Source organism: Cydia amplana, chromosome 24 (assembly GCF_948474715.1).
Source record: "Cydia amplana chromosome 24, ilCydAmpl1.1, whole genome shotgun sequence".
In the NCBI taxonomy this organism is placed as follows: Eukaryota; Metazoa; Arthropoda; class Insecta; order Lepidoptera; family Tortricidae; genus Cydia; species Cydia amplana.
The window spans coordinates 7092661-7106595 of NC_086092.1; the positions used below are offsets into that span (position 1 = coordinate 7092661).

General features: G+C 37.8%; 1 protein-coding gene and 1 pseudogene across 1 annotated transcript in view; both read right to left on the reverse strand.

The window, feature by feature from the left end:
- The window catches only part of LOC134659241 (androgen-dependent TFPI-regulating protein-like), a 516400-nt gene that overhangs the window by 37763 nt on the left and 464702 nt on the right, over positions 1-13935 (reverse strand). The gene's annotated exons all lie outside the window — the stretch shown is intronic.
- Positions 6064-7545, reverse strand: LOC134659055 (uncharacterized; annotated as a pseudogene).

Genomic DNA, 13935 nt, shown 5'->3' on the forward strand with positions numbered 1-13935 from the left:
TTAATTATAATCAATTGTTAATATTTTTTGTAAATAACTCATAAACGGTGGCCTGTAGCAAAAACTGTTCTGATACATAAGTAATCTACATAAAATTTTCTACATTAAATATTCTGTACACTTTTTCGCTGGGATCAGTATTTAAAAAAATATTTAAGTGAGAAAGTTAATTATAATCAATTGTTAATATTTTTTGTTAATAACTCGTAAACGGTGGCCTGTAGCAAAAAATGTTCCGAAACATAAGTAATCTACATCCAATTTTCTACATTAAATATTCTATAAAAAAATTCGGTAGGTTCAATGTTTAAAAAAAATATTTAAGGGAGAAAGTTAATGGGGAAGTTAGTGCACTGAGTTGTCCCTTTTGTCCCAGGCGATGCCGCTTGACACAATTGTTCCTTTGATCATACTTAATTGATGTGAAGCCTTAACCTGGATATTAACTTTTGGCTTACCCCCAAAAAGGGAGAGGAGAAAAGTGGTTCCGGCTGTACACTGCGCTCTGTTTGATATAAAGCCGCAATCCGATGATTGATTGACATAATTGTTCTCCCAGGAGGTTCGTGGGGTATTTGTCTTTGGTACGGTCGTATAGAGAGCGGCTGGGTGACCTCCAGAAAATTCCGACTTTTGGTCTACCGCTTCCGGTCAGAAAAATGTTTGACGGCCCGGCCAAACGGTCGGACCTAGGTGGGGGGGGTGCTCGACCAAATGTCATAGAGGTACCCTGGCAGTTTTTGACGCCGCCATTTTTTTGTCAAAATGGCAGACTTTTATTTTTTATTTTTTCAAGTTTGTCCTAGCGCGCTGAAATTTTGGTCACGGAAACTTGGGGTCCCCTAGATTATTTGTAAAATGTTTTAATTGCGGAAAAACTGGGCACTTTTATTTTGTATGGTAACTTTTAAACGGTGCGTGATAGGTGGGGGGTGCTCGACCAAATGTCATAGAGGGCCTCGAGGGAAATAAAACTGCATTGAAAAAAATTCAAAATGGCCGACTTTTTTTTAATTTTTTCAAGTTGGTCCGAGCGCTCCGAGATTTGGCATGGCAGGAGATAGAGGCCTCTAGATTCCTATAATTTTTTTTTTTTTTTATAAAACCCAAGATGACGGAAAAAATGGTAATTTTTATTTTGTATGGCAGCTTTTAAACGGTGCGAGATGGGTGGGGGGTGCTCGACCAAATGTCATAGAGGGCCTCGAGAAAAATGGAACTGCATTTAAAAAATTTCAAAATGGCCTTTTTTTTTTAAGTTAGTCCGAGCGCGCTGAGATTTGGATGCGACAAGCCTGGGGGCCCAAGAATACTATGTGAAAAATTTATTTGGAAAAGTCCAACATGGCGGCGGACACGGGCAAAAGTCAAATTTCCAAGTAGGTTAAGCGAGCCCGAGTGTCCAAGCGTGGCCTACCCCCAGTAATTTTAGGCGAGGCCGAAGGCCAAGCTGCGGGAATGACGAACCAAGCAAAATCCTATACAAAAACTGTGTTAAGCGAGCCCGAAGGGCGAGCTTCAGGCTGGGAGGCCGAAGGCCGACCCCGGCGGAGGGCCAAAGGCCCGGAGCCTTCACACCGACTCCCAAGCGTACAACCCCCAGTAATTTAAAGCGAGGCCGAAAACCGAGCTGCGTGAATGCAGCGCTTCCAAGCGTTCTACCAAGTCAACTGTCTTGATAAGCGAGCGTTGGCGAAGCGTCGAGGTTCGCGAAGGCCGAAGGCCGAGCTCCGCGTAGAGCCGAAGACCCGAAGCGTTACACGAGAGGGGGAAGTTGGAGCTTAAACACGACCCAATAGTAAAAGTGGCTTAGACAAGCGAAACGGCGGGCCGAAGGCCGTAGGCCTCCTGCCATGCCAAATCTCGGTGCGCTCGGAGCAACTTGAAATTTAAAAAAAAAAAAGTCGGCCAGTTTGATTTTTTTTCAATGCAGTTTTATTTCCCTCGAGGCCCTCTATGTTATTTGGTCGAGCACCCCCCACCTATCATCCATCGTTTAAAAGTTACCATACAAAATAAAAGTGCCCAGTTTTTCCGCAAATAAACATTTTACAAAAAAAAAATTTTTCATAGGAATCTAGGGGACCCCGACTTTTCGTGACCAAAATTTCGGCGCGCTAGGACAAACTTGAAAAAATAAAAAAATAAAGTCGGCCATTTTGAAAAAAAAAATGGCGGCGTCAAAATCTGCCAGGGTAAAATATGACATTTGGTCGAGCACCTCCCACCTAAATCCGACCGTTTGGCCGGGCCGTCAAACATTTTTCTGACCGGAAGCGGTAGACCAAAAGTCGGAATTTTATGGAGGTGACCCAGCCGCCCTCTATACGACCGTACCAAAGACAAATACCCCACGAACCTGCTTCTGGGAGAACAATTATGTCAATCAATCATCGGATTGCGGTTTTATATCAAACAGAGCGCAGTGTACAGCCGGAACCACTTTTCTCCTCTCCCTTTTTGGGGGGAAGCCAAAAGTTAATATCCAGGTTAAGACTTCAGATCAATTAAGTATGATCCAAGGAACAATTGTGTCAAGCGGCATCGCCTGGGACAAAAGGGACAACTCAGTGCACTAACTTCCCCATTAACTTTCTCCCTTAAATATTTTTTTAAATATTGAACCTACCGAATTTTTTATACAATATTTAATGTAGAAAATTGGATGTAGATTACTTATGTTTCAAAACATTTTTTACTACAGGCCACCGTTTACGAGTTATTAACAAAAAATATTAACAATTGATTATAATTAACTTTCTCCCTTTTATATTTTTTTAAATATTGATCCCAGCGAAAAAGTGTACAGAATATTTAATGTAGAAAATTTTATGTAGATTACTTATGTATCAGAACATTTTTCGCTACAGGCCACCGTTTACGAGTTATTTACAAAAAATATTAACAATTGATTATAATTAACTTTCTCCCTTAAATATTTTTTTAAATATTGATCCTAGCGAAAAAGCGTATAGAATATTTAATGTAGAAAATTTTATGAAGATTACTTATGTATCAGAACATTTTTGCTACAGGCCACCGTTTAAGAGTTAATTATAAAAAACTACAAAGGGACCTTTAAATCCAATTTAAGTTTTCTAACACAACATGACTTCATCAGTTCATCAGCGTCACATAACATAAATTTACCTCCGCATTGGATAGACAGCAACATTGAATGTTCCAGTATTCAAAGAAACTTAATTGCTAAATTGGGAATCAAAACAACTAAACATGTGCCAGAATCCCCAATTTTAAACTACTACGTTTTTTGCTTATCGATGTCAGTGTCGTAAGCGCCATCGGCAATAAAGTCCCTTTTCATAGATAATAGCACATTTGTTCACATCTTGAGTCCTATGCGACCGATCGGTTCGTGTGAGGTGTCGTTTGAAAGAGTATTAAATGTGCTATTATTGTTTCATAATAACTGTAGTCAATTACAAAATATTTTAAAATATTTGAGTTTTTACCGTGCATGGATGGCATAAGTAATGAAATGATTAACTATGCGTCTAACTCAATAAATTACAACTATACCGCAATTATTTTATTACAAAATATACGAGACATTTCATTAGCTTACCAAAAACATAATAGACCCCGAGCCAGGCGCAAATTTCGTCAGTCATCGCCTCCCGGGTGAAAACTCGTATACTGGTTAACGGCCATATATGATGAGCCCTCGTGGACGTCAGCTGCCGCTACGTTATGACTTGGTTATATAATATCATACACCATTAAAACTTATAGACCGCGAGCCACGAACAGGTTTCCATGACCAATTAACGGCTACGTATGATGAATCCTCGTGGACGTCAGCTGCCGCTCCGTTGGTGGGTTGAGGAATGGCAGCCACCGAAACATGTAAAAAAAATTGCGGTAAAGTTATAATTTATTGAGTTAGACGCATGTTTTGTCAGTACTTATGCCATCCATGCACGGTAAAAAATCATATATTTTACAATATTTTGTAAACGACTACAGTTATGACTACGGTTATTATGAAACAATAATACCACGTTTAATACTCTTTCAAACGACATCTCACACGAACCGATCGGTCCCATAGGAGAGCGTTCAAGTATTACGTAACGCAATTTTTGGACATTTTTGACCCCCCCTCCCCCCCATGTAACGCGCCGTAACGTTTTTCTGTAACCCCCCTAAAGGCCACAATTATGTTGCGTAAAGTACCGTAAAGTGGCGAAAAGTTCTGAAGGGTTAAAAAACAATGTTACGTAACGCGTAGTTTAAACCCCCCCTCCCGCCTTTGTAACGCATCGTAACGTTTTACAAGAACCCCCCCACCCCCAAATTCGTTACGTAATACTTGAACGCTCCCTAGGACTCAAGATGTGAACATATCAATGCTGGTCGGCCGCCCACTATCCCCCCTTTTTTTCGACACGTCCCCCCCTCCATAAACTAAAACCGGTCAATTCGTATTCTACAGACCACGAGGAACACATCCATACCAGTTTTAGGTATTTAGAAGAGATGTCGACGAAAATCGTGAAGGAGACGACTTTTGTTTAATTTACCTATAGACTATTATTATGCCACCTTTTCTCCAGAATAAAGGTGAATTTACAAGGGAAGTGACCGATGCAACTTATAAAATAGCTCGAGTCAGAATTCATGTCGAAAGAATAATGCAGCACTTAATAATTTATCAGATACTACATAAAATTCCTGTAAATGTATTTTATCATAAACTGAAATAAATGTCATATACTCAGAAAAAAACAGAGACCACCGACCGAGATCGAGAGGTAACAGGCACCTGCCGCGATAGCAGAGGACGCTGGTTCGATTCCAGCCTGGGGCACTAGAGGCTAGGGTCACTTTTTCTGAGTATATGACATTTATTTCAGTTTATAATTTATATAGTAGTGTGACTACTCAAAATAATAACAAATTAAAATATTTTCTAAAAATAATTTAATTTGTTCTAGTATGTTATTTTATCATATTGATGATATATTACATGTTTAACCCTTTAACCGCCAGAGTCTGATATATAAGACATTACATATCCAGCTCATCTCGCCACAGTCTGATGAATAAGATAAAGATCTGATTTGGTTTTTACAGCACATTTATAACTCCCGTAACTATGCCAACCTTACTCTGCGTGGTACAATTACTGTCGGTGGTGACACGAGCACGCTCGATCAAAAATTGCTGACGGTTAAAAGGTTAATTGTTGGGTACTAGTAAACCTGCAACCACCTATATTTTCAAACAAATAAAACAACAGTTATTTTTACAATATTTACATTATTTAAAAAGCTATTAAAACATTGCATTTTTATTTAAATTTGTTTTTATTTCACACATAAAACCTGTAAATATTATGTGACTTTTCATGCCTGAAGGACCCTTATGCACATGGAGCATAAGGAACCACAGGCATTGACCACCACATATTTATAACATGGGCCCGTGGACCTATGAAAATGTGTCAGTCAGGTTAGGGTTTAATATGTCCAAGCACTGGACTGATCAACATTTTTATAAGTCTAATGTACAGTCAAGTCAAGTACAATGGATTAAGGTTAAGAAATGCATACATATTTATGAACTCTACTGTACATACCATTAGTCATATTCCTTTATTTCAGTCACATGCATAAACTTACAGCTAAGGATGCCAAAACGCTTGTGTTGTAGGGACAATACATACATCAGAATCAAACATAGTCTAAAGCTAAAGATTATTAAAACAAAACAAAAACAATCAAATAAGGTCAGGTTAATATTTAGGTATGCTAGGATTCTAAGATATAAAAATGTTGAGTTCCTTACTTACAGGCCTTCCAGCTAGGTATGCGTATTGCAAATTTTCACAAAGCGTGATACTGCAATATTCAGCTTTACTATACATATAAAAAAAACAGTAATAAACATTTTGAGTTAACAACATTTAAACATATTATTTTACTTAATACTACTACTACATACTACTATTTGAAAAGTTAATTACCTAACATTGTATTGATTATATTTTTTCTGTAAAACTACGCTTTGGCTGGTTTTTCTCACTCAAAGTTTGGTTTGTTCTTGTAGAATACAAGAGCCGTAGATAATGAGCGAAGTAAAATTATTCACTTATTAAAATTGCTGCTTTAATAAAGTCTTTGTCTCTGTCTACTCTTACTATACAACTACCTTTTGGTGAATATATAAAGAGATCATACATAGTCATACCAGTGACATACATTTGCACTTGGATTTGGGTATAAGTTAATATGGTTTGCTTCTTTTTAATTCTGGTTGATCATTCACAAACTGCGAATATTGCACATTATGACATTACATTTTTGTTTATCAAAATCTGCAATAGGTGGTTTTTACAACATACAGGACATTTAACTTCTACTAACACTGACACATTCATCGCATATAACAACACCATCTACACTAGTGCACAACCAAGGCTGATCTTTGCTAACAATCACTCCGACACAAGAAATTCTTAGTCTCCTCGCCGAGTACCACTCTTCAGACATTGATTGTTCTATTGACGTCCTATGACGTTCTATGACGAGTTCTATGACGACCGGTCTGGCCTAGTGGGTAGTGACCCTGCCTGCTAAGCCGATGGTCCCGGGTTCGAATCCCGGTAAGGGCATTTATTTGTGTGATGAACACTAATATTTGTTCCGGAGTCATGGATGTTTTCTATGTATATAAGTATATATTTATCTATATAAGTATGTATATCGTCGCCTAGTACCCATAGTACAAGCTTTGCTTAGTTTGGGGCTAGGTTGATCTGTGTAAGATGTCCCCCAATATTTATATTATATTATATATTATATTGTTCTATTGTGTCACTACAGAATTTAAAAATGTCTTTATCTGCCAACGCAACATTTGCTTCATAAAAGTTTTTCTAATGTTTTTTCTATGACTAAAAAAAATTTTTCTATGACTTTTTAGTCTAGCTTCACTTTTGTACACATCAAACTCTTTTCTAAAAATACTAAAGTTTTCAAGACATGTAACACATTCTTCTTTTTGAATATTAATATCAGTCTGTTCTACTAAATTTTCCGACAACCTTGCTAACGGAAATTTCAATATCTTCTGTACAATTTATTTCAGCAACTTCCAGTACACGTTTCAAGGCACAATCTTCCTTTAAATCTGTGACATCGAACTGAAAAGGTTCACACTTGTGTTTCTTTGATGTAGGATACATTTCGTGGAAGTATCTCCCTTTGGAATACTTTTCGTTCGTAAATTGTCGAACACTTGGCTTGCCCCATTTTTGTTCCTGGCTGGTTTAGGTGGAACTCTCTTCATGATTGATGTAGTAAATTAGTGCTGCAATGCTGCTTGAATTTGCCACTTTTGTTATAAACAATCGCATGTTACTCTAGTAACATGACGATTGATATTACGAATTAAGGCTGTCTTATACGCTGTCGCCGTCACAGAGGCTTGACGAACCACTCGGGCTTTGATTATGTAGCTCCTGTCGCCTTGCCAGATGTCTTGCACCTCCAGTACGTGCCGGTAACGACCAAATTTCATGGGTTATGGCACGAAAAACCCTGTTCCCGTCAGAAGCACGTTCATTTTAACTGAAAACCACAATGCTAATGTAATTGTCAATACAGCCGTCGTCCAAATATGTCGAATAATTATACTGTAATATCATTAGATTTCATTGAAATTATTACGATGTTTACTTACTTCACGTTTGAAAGTTTTCTGACAGAATATCTCAAAGTTGCGCTCGCTAGGACAGAGAGTCATACTATCTTTGTCTTACACTAGTACTATCACCCAAAAGAAAAGGATGAGTATAGTTTTTTTTGTTCCTATTTACTGATCTATACCTATATTCGATTTTTCAAAGATATCTTTGATACGTCAAATACGTAAAGGCGTATCCAGATTAGTCAATTTTTCACCAATCTGGAAGGGAAGGGAATCGAATCAGGAGGTGCGGACGCAAACGGCAATTTGGCTCACTGATTCGATTGCCCGATCAAATCAGGAGGTGCGGACACAAAAATGCCAATTTTCGAAGCTAGTATCTATGGAATGCTAGGATCTGTACGTACTTTTTACAATCTGATCAAATTCTCGTGTCGAATCAGGCCGTGCGGACGCAAATACCAATTTGATTCCCCGATCACATCAGCAGGTGCGGACACAAAAATGACAAATTTCATAGTAGAATGCAAATTGGTGATTTAATTTCTGTACGTGTGGACGCTAGGCAAGATAAGATTGGCCAAATATTTTCCTGAACAAATCGACTGATTTGATCAGTCCCGTCTGGATACCCACTAATTGGCCAATCTCATTTAGCATCCACACGTAGGTACACAAATTAAATCACCAATTTGCATTCCATAGATAATTACTGTGAAAATTGGCATTTTTGTGTCCGCACCTGCTTATTTGATCGGGGAATCAAATTGGTATTTGCGTCCGCTCGGCCTGATTCGATCGGAGAATTTTATCAGACTGGCGAAAAATTGACTAGTCTGGATACGCCTTTATGCATTACTTACCTTTTTAGGGTTCCGTACCCAAAGGGTAAAAACGGGACCCTATTACTAAGACTCCGCTGTCCGTCCGTCCGTCTGTCACCAGGCTGTATCTCACGAACCGTGATAGCTAGACAGTTGAAATTTTCACAGATGATGTATTTCTGTTGCCGCTATAACAACAAATACTAAAAACAGAATAAAATAAAGATTTAAGTGGGGCTCCCATACAACAAACGTGATTTTTGACCGAAGTTAAGCAACGTCGGGCGGGGTCAGTACTTGGATGGGTGACCGTTTTTTGCTTGTTTTGCTCTATTTTTAGGGTTCCGTAGCCAAATGGCAAAAAACGGAACCCTTATAGATTCGTCATGTCTGTCTGTCTGTCCGTCTGTCTGTCCGTCCGTATGTCACAGCCACTTTTCTCCGAAACTATAAGAACTATACTGTTGAAACTTGGTAAGTAGATGTATTCTGTGAACCGCATTAAGATTTTCACACAAAAATAGAAAAATAACAATTAATTTTTGGGGTTCCCCATACTTCGAACTGAAACTCAAAAATTTTTTTTTCATCAAACCCATACGTATGGGGTATCTATGGATAGGTCTTCAAAAATGATATTGAGGTTCCTAATATCATTTTTTTCTAAACTGAATAGTTTGCGCGAGAGACACTTCCAAAGTGGTAAAATGTGTGTCCCCCCCCCCCCCCCCTAACTTCTAAAATAAGAGAATGATAAAACTAAAAAAAATATATGATGTACATTACCATGTAAACTTCCACCGAAAATTGGTTTGAACGAGATCTAGCAAGTAGTTTTTTTTTTAATACGTCATAAATCGCCTAAATACGGAACCCTTCATGGGCGAGTCCGACTCGCACTTGGCCGCGTTGATGGTGCGGAACCCTCCGTGCGCGAGTCCAACTCGCACTTGTTACATATGTTGAGTATAATATTTGAGGTTGTCATGGTACCCAGTGTAAATAAATATGTCAATAAAAAAATAGAACTTTATCAAATATATTACAAATAGGTAAAAATACTTTTCTCCAATATGCTCGGAAATGTTCACCTTATTGTAGCAAAAATAGTACGGGAAGATCTTCGTTATTGTCAAACTCTAATTTAAAAAAATCAAACTATCGCTGTCCTTTTCTAGCGGACGGGAAGTAAAAAAACACTACAGTAATAACTTATTACTGTAGTGTTTTTTACTTTTTAAAAATAAAAAACGTAAACAGCCAATTATTATAGCCGCGAGCCGCGTCTACACGACCCGATCAGCTATCATTTCAAGCTATAGGATAGAGTGAGATAGTAAGCCTTTCATGTCTCGTTCTTACAAGACCGTTGTGCTCGTGTCTGATCGTGCGAATACTGCTTAATAAAATCAAAGATTATTTTTATATATTTTTTAAGGATCTAAATCCGTGTTAATATTAAAGCTTTTATAGTTTGTCAAAGGACTATCTCATTTCAAACATAGACAGAGAGAATCATACTATCTTTGTCTTACTCTAGTACTAGCACCCAAAAGAATAGGATGGGTATAGTTTTCCTGGTTCTTACTAACTGACAAATTGGTTTGACCAACTATATTGCACAATTATATTGAATGAACGAATATTGAATGGTACTGAATGGCCGAATAAGTTTGTGCCTTTAACTTTTAAAAATTAATTAGAGGGGAATTGTTTTTGACATTCTTGATGTGAAGGTTCGATTTGAGTGATGCTTGATGCTTAAATAATTATTATTTGAGCTTATTTCCTCGCATGTTTGGAGAAAAGCACTATATATGCCTCGTCAGGAATAGCAATTCGTGGATTCGTCTTCTTTGTCGGACTCCGCTTCGCGTCGTCCGACAAAATCGAAACTCATCCACGAATTGCTCTTTCCCGGCCTCTGCAATAATGTACTATAAATGTAATGTATCGTGTTACCGCGCGTCGGTAACATTAATATTATGTGACAGAAAAATGTATTACGAGTTATTAAAATTAGTAAGACATCGCTAATGCTATTATATTTATATTTTATATGAATGAATATATTTATATTTTTTTAATATCAAACATCCAAAAAAAATGCGTCAAATGAAACGAATTCAGTACGGGGTATGGTCGAAGCGCCATCTCACGAAATATATTATCGACATTGAGGCAAGACGAGAGCATGACGATAGTTGTCATTCCAACCCGTCACATGGCATTGATACAGAATCACACTTATTGCAACATTTGACACTACTAGAGACATCTGCTATACTTTTGGGAACTAAATATAAAGTCACGCTACTCAAAATGGCGATTGCGGGTCCTATGCCTATAACCAAAAATCTACAATGTCCACAAACTACTAATACTACGACAATGTCCATAACCTGGGCTATAACCGCGAAAATCGAAGTTCGCAATTTGCGGGTAACCAGGAACAAACCCCCGCAGTTTGCCAATTTCGGTTTTCGCGGTAGCCCCCCTGCACGAAAACAAATACGCATGACAGAAGTGAAAGCGCTAACAGACGGGTCTACCGGAAAGCAATCTTTGGACTTCCTTAGTTCCGTAACACATAACCGCATCGTTCAAGCTCACTTATGGTCAAGGTCGCGGTACGGTGCGATAGTGTGTTACGACTTTAAGATCTGTCCGATCGACGTTCAATCTTTAGTCTTAGTCTATGGTTCATTTGTAAAAAAAGAAGCGGCTGTCAGTGTGACTTCTGTCTTCTCTTGTACAGCATAGTGATATTATACATACAATCGTCAATAATGGTCAAATATTAGTGTTTTGCGTCCCGATACACTCGGTGTTCACGTTCAGTGCGAAATGGAGAGTCATTGTGGACAGTCACAGAAGTTAATGCCCGTGAAAGAAGCGGCTGAGACCATAGAAGGTAGGACCCTATAGAAGTGGTATACGCGTGCCTGCGTGAGGGACAAAACATAGGCAATGCGACACTATGATTGGTCTAATTTATTTGTTGCCCACCATTATCCATACTAATTTATGGTGGGGAATAAAATAAGATGTGAGACTGTGACAAGGACAAACAATAATAGCGTTTTCGCTGCTACTCCTACTGAAAGATACATAAGACTTTCGGTCATTTCCCCCCACCCCTCATGCTCGATCCAGTTAAAATACTAGATTCATGGCTGAGACAGATTCAGATAACCTGCTCGTGTCTGGCCAAGCGAGCGCACTTCTACGTGAGTTATTGTATGTTAAGAGTCCCCGGGAAGCTCGGCCGTATTTCACCTTCCCATACGGAGTTTCGTTCTCATTTTTAAACTATGTATTGGATTGTAATATTTGTAATGAAACTTTGCAAATACAATGACATGAGGTATATCTAGTTCTGTAATTAGTTTATAAAACAAAATAGAGCAAAGATTTGTATGAAAAACTTAAATTCGCTGTATTTTTTAGTTATCTATCTAATCTATCTAATACCTTTAAATGAGCAATTCTTGTTTATTTATTTATTTATTTATTTATATATATTTTATTTTTATTCGGGATGCTTACTGCCTAATATACATAGGTTGATAGACTTATCCGCTAAATGCAAATTACAAGCTTCCACATATATAATGCTAATTAACAAAAATATAAAGGTCTCGAAATAGCAAAATATTACACTGTATAGGTAAATAGAATACACGTTAGAAATTACGAACACAAACTTAAGTCGGGTATCTACTATTGACTACTACCTATCTATTGACAATAATATTTTTAACATTATTAATCTTGAAACATCTATGAAACAAATCCACATCGGGCATATCATTCAATTCATTAAATAGCCTAGTTGTTCGGGGAAAGAAACATTTTTTACAAATGTTATTGCGAGAAAGAGGGATGCGAATCAGGGGCCTTCTGCGCAATTGCGAGGCAGGTATATAGAATTGTACTTTACTCACAAGATCCGGGGAATCAACTATACCTTGGGCTATTTTCATTAATAGACTTACATCATTTGCCGATCGTCTTTTAAATAGAGGGGCAAGGTGGAGTTTTTGGCATGACATAGAATAGTTGCTCACAGGCAGCTTAAATTTAAAAGTGAGGAATATATATATATATATTTCGGGGATCTCGGAAACGGCTCTAACGATTTCGATGAAATTTGGTATATAGGGGTTTTCGGGTGCGAAAAATCGATCTAGCTAGGTCTTATCTCTGGGAAAACGCGCATTTCCGAGTTATTATATGTTTTCCGAGCGAAGCTCGGTCACCCAGATATTGGTATCTAATGCTACGTAAACTAATTACAGAACTATATATACCTTATCCTATTGTAAGTACAGTTTCAGAGCAATCTAACTAGTTGTTTTAAAATGAGAGTGTAACTAGTTTGTATTGAGAACCGAGCTTGCCGGGGACTAACTTCTAGGGGCCCACCAATCCGACCATGCTGTTTAACTCTTGAATAACCTGTTTTACTTATAGTATGTATATGGGGCATTATCTATGAAAAGGGACCTTATTGTCGATGGCGCTTACGCCGCACAGCGTCGCGCGGCATTGTATTTATATCGGAGCATCGTTAATAATGGCGTAAGCGCCATCGACAATAAGGTCCCTTTTCATAGATAACGTCACATATATACTTATATAAAAACTAACAGCATGTCATATCGTTGCTGTGCTTATAAATTCCAACAAATGCTCAATTTTAGAAAACCAAACCTTTCTGGAAAATTAGACAGATCACATTTTACAAGTTCAAAAAGATAATAAAGATTACAAGAAAAAAAATACCTAAGATTAAATAAATATGGTATGGGTTCTTTTACACTTGTAGGGAGTTCTGTTTCTATTGCCCCAAGCAAAATAAACTATATTTTGACCTGTATCACAGGAGCGGCGAAACAATATCTTGCCTGCAAAATAGACGACCCGTCCCTCTCTAATTAATACAGTTAGAAAAAGACGGAGAGTCTACCTAACAAGCGAGATACTGTTTTAACTCCTGTGTGAGGCCTGCTGACCCTATATTATTTCTTATAGAACCAGCATGTGGCGTCTGTCACTTGCAAGCCTACCTCGGAGACCACAATTATGCAACAACAGAATCCTCAACAGCAGGTTAGTTGAATATGCTAATTCTTATATGTTTTCATTTTCCAGAATAGTCATATACATAAAGACCGTGCGGAAAGAGAAGAGTCGTGAAATGTATGGGATCCAATACAATCTACGACTCTTCTCTTTCCGCACAGACTAATATACTTACTTGTTGTACTTAAACAATTATGAATGTTAACAAAATCTCATCACAGCATAACACTAATATTCAATGCTTATGGGTAGATAGTATGAATAAAATAGCAAAATTTATCTTGGTCTAGTTAGTCCTATCTTAGTTTAGATTTCGACTGAACTGTTGTGATACATTTGTATAACCATT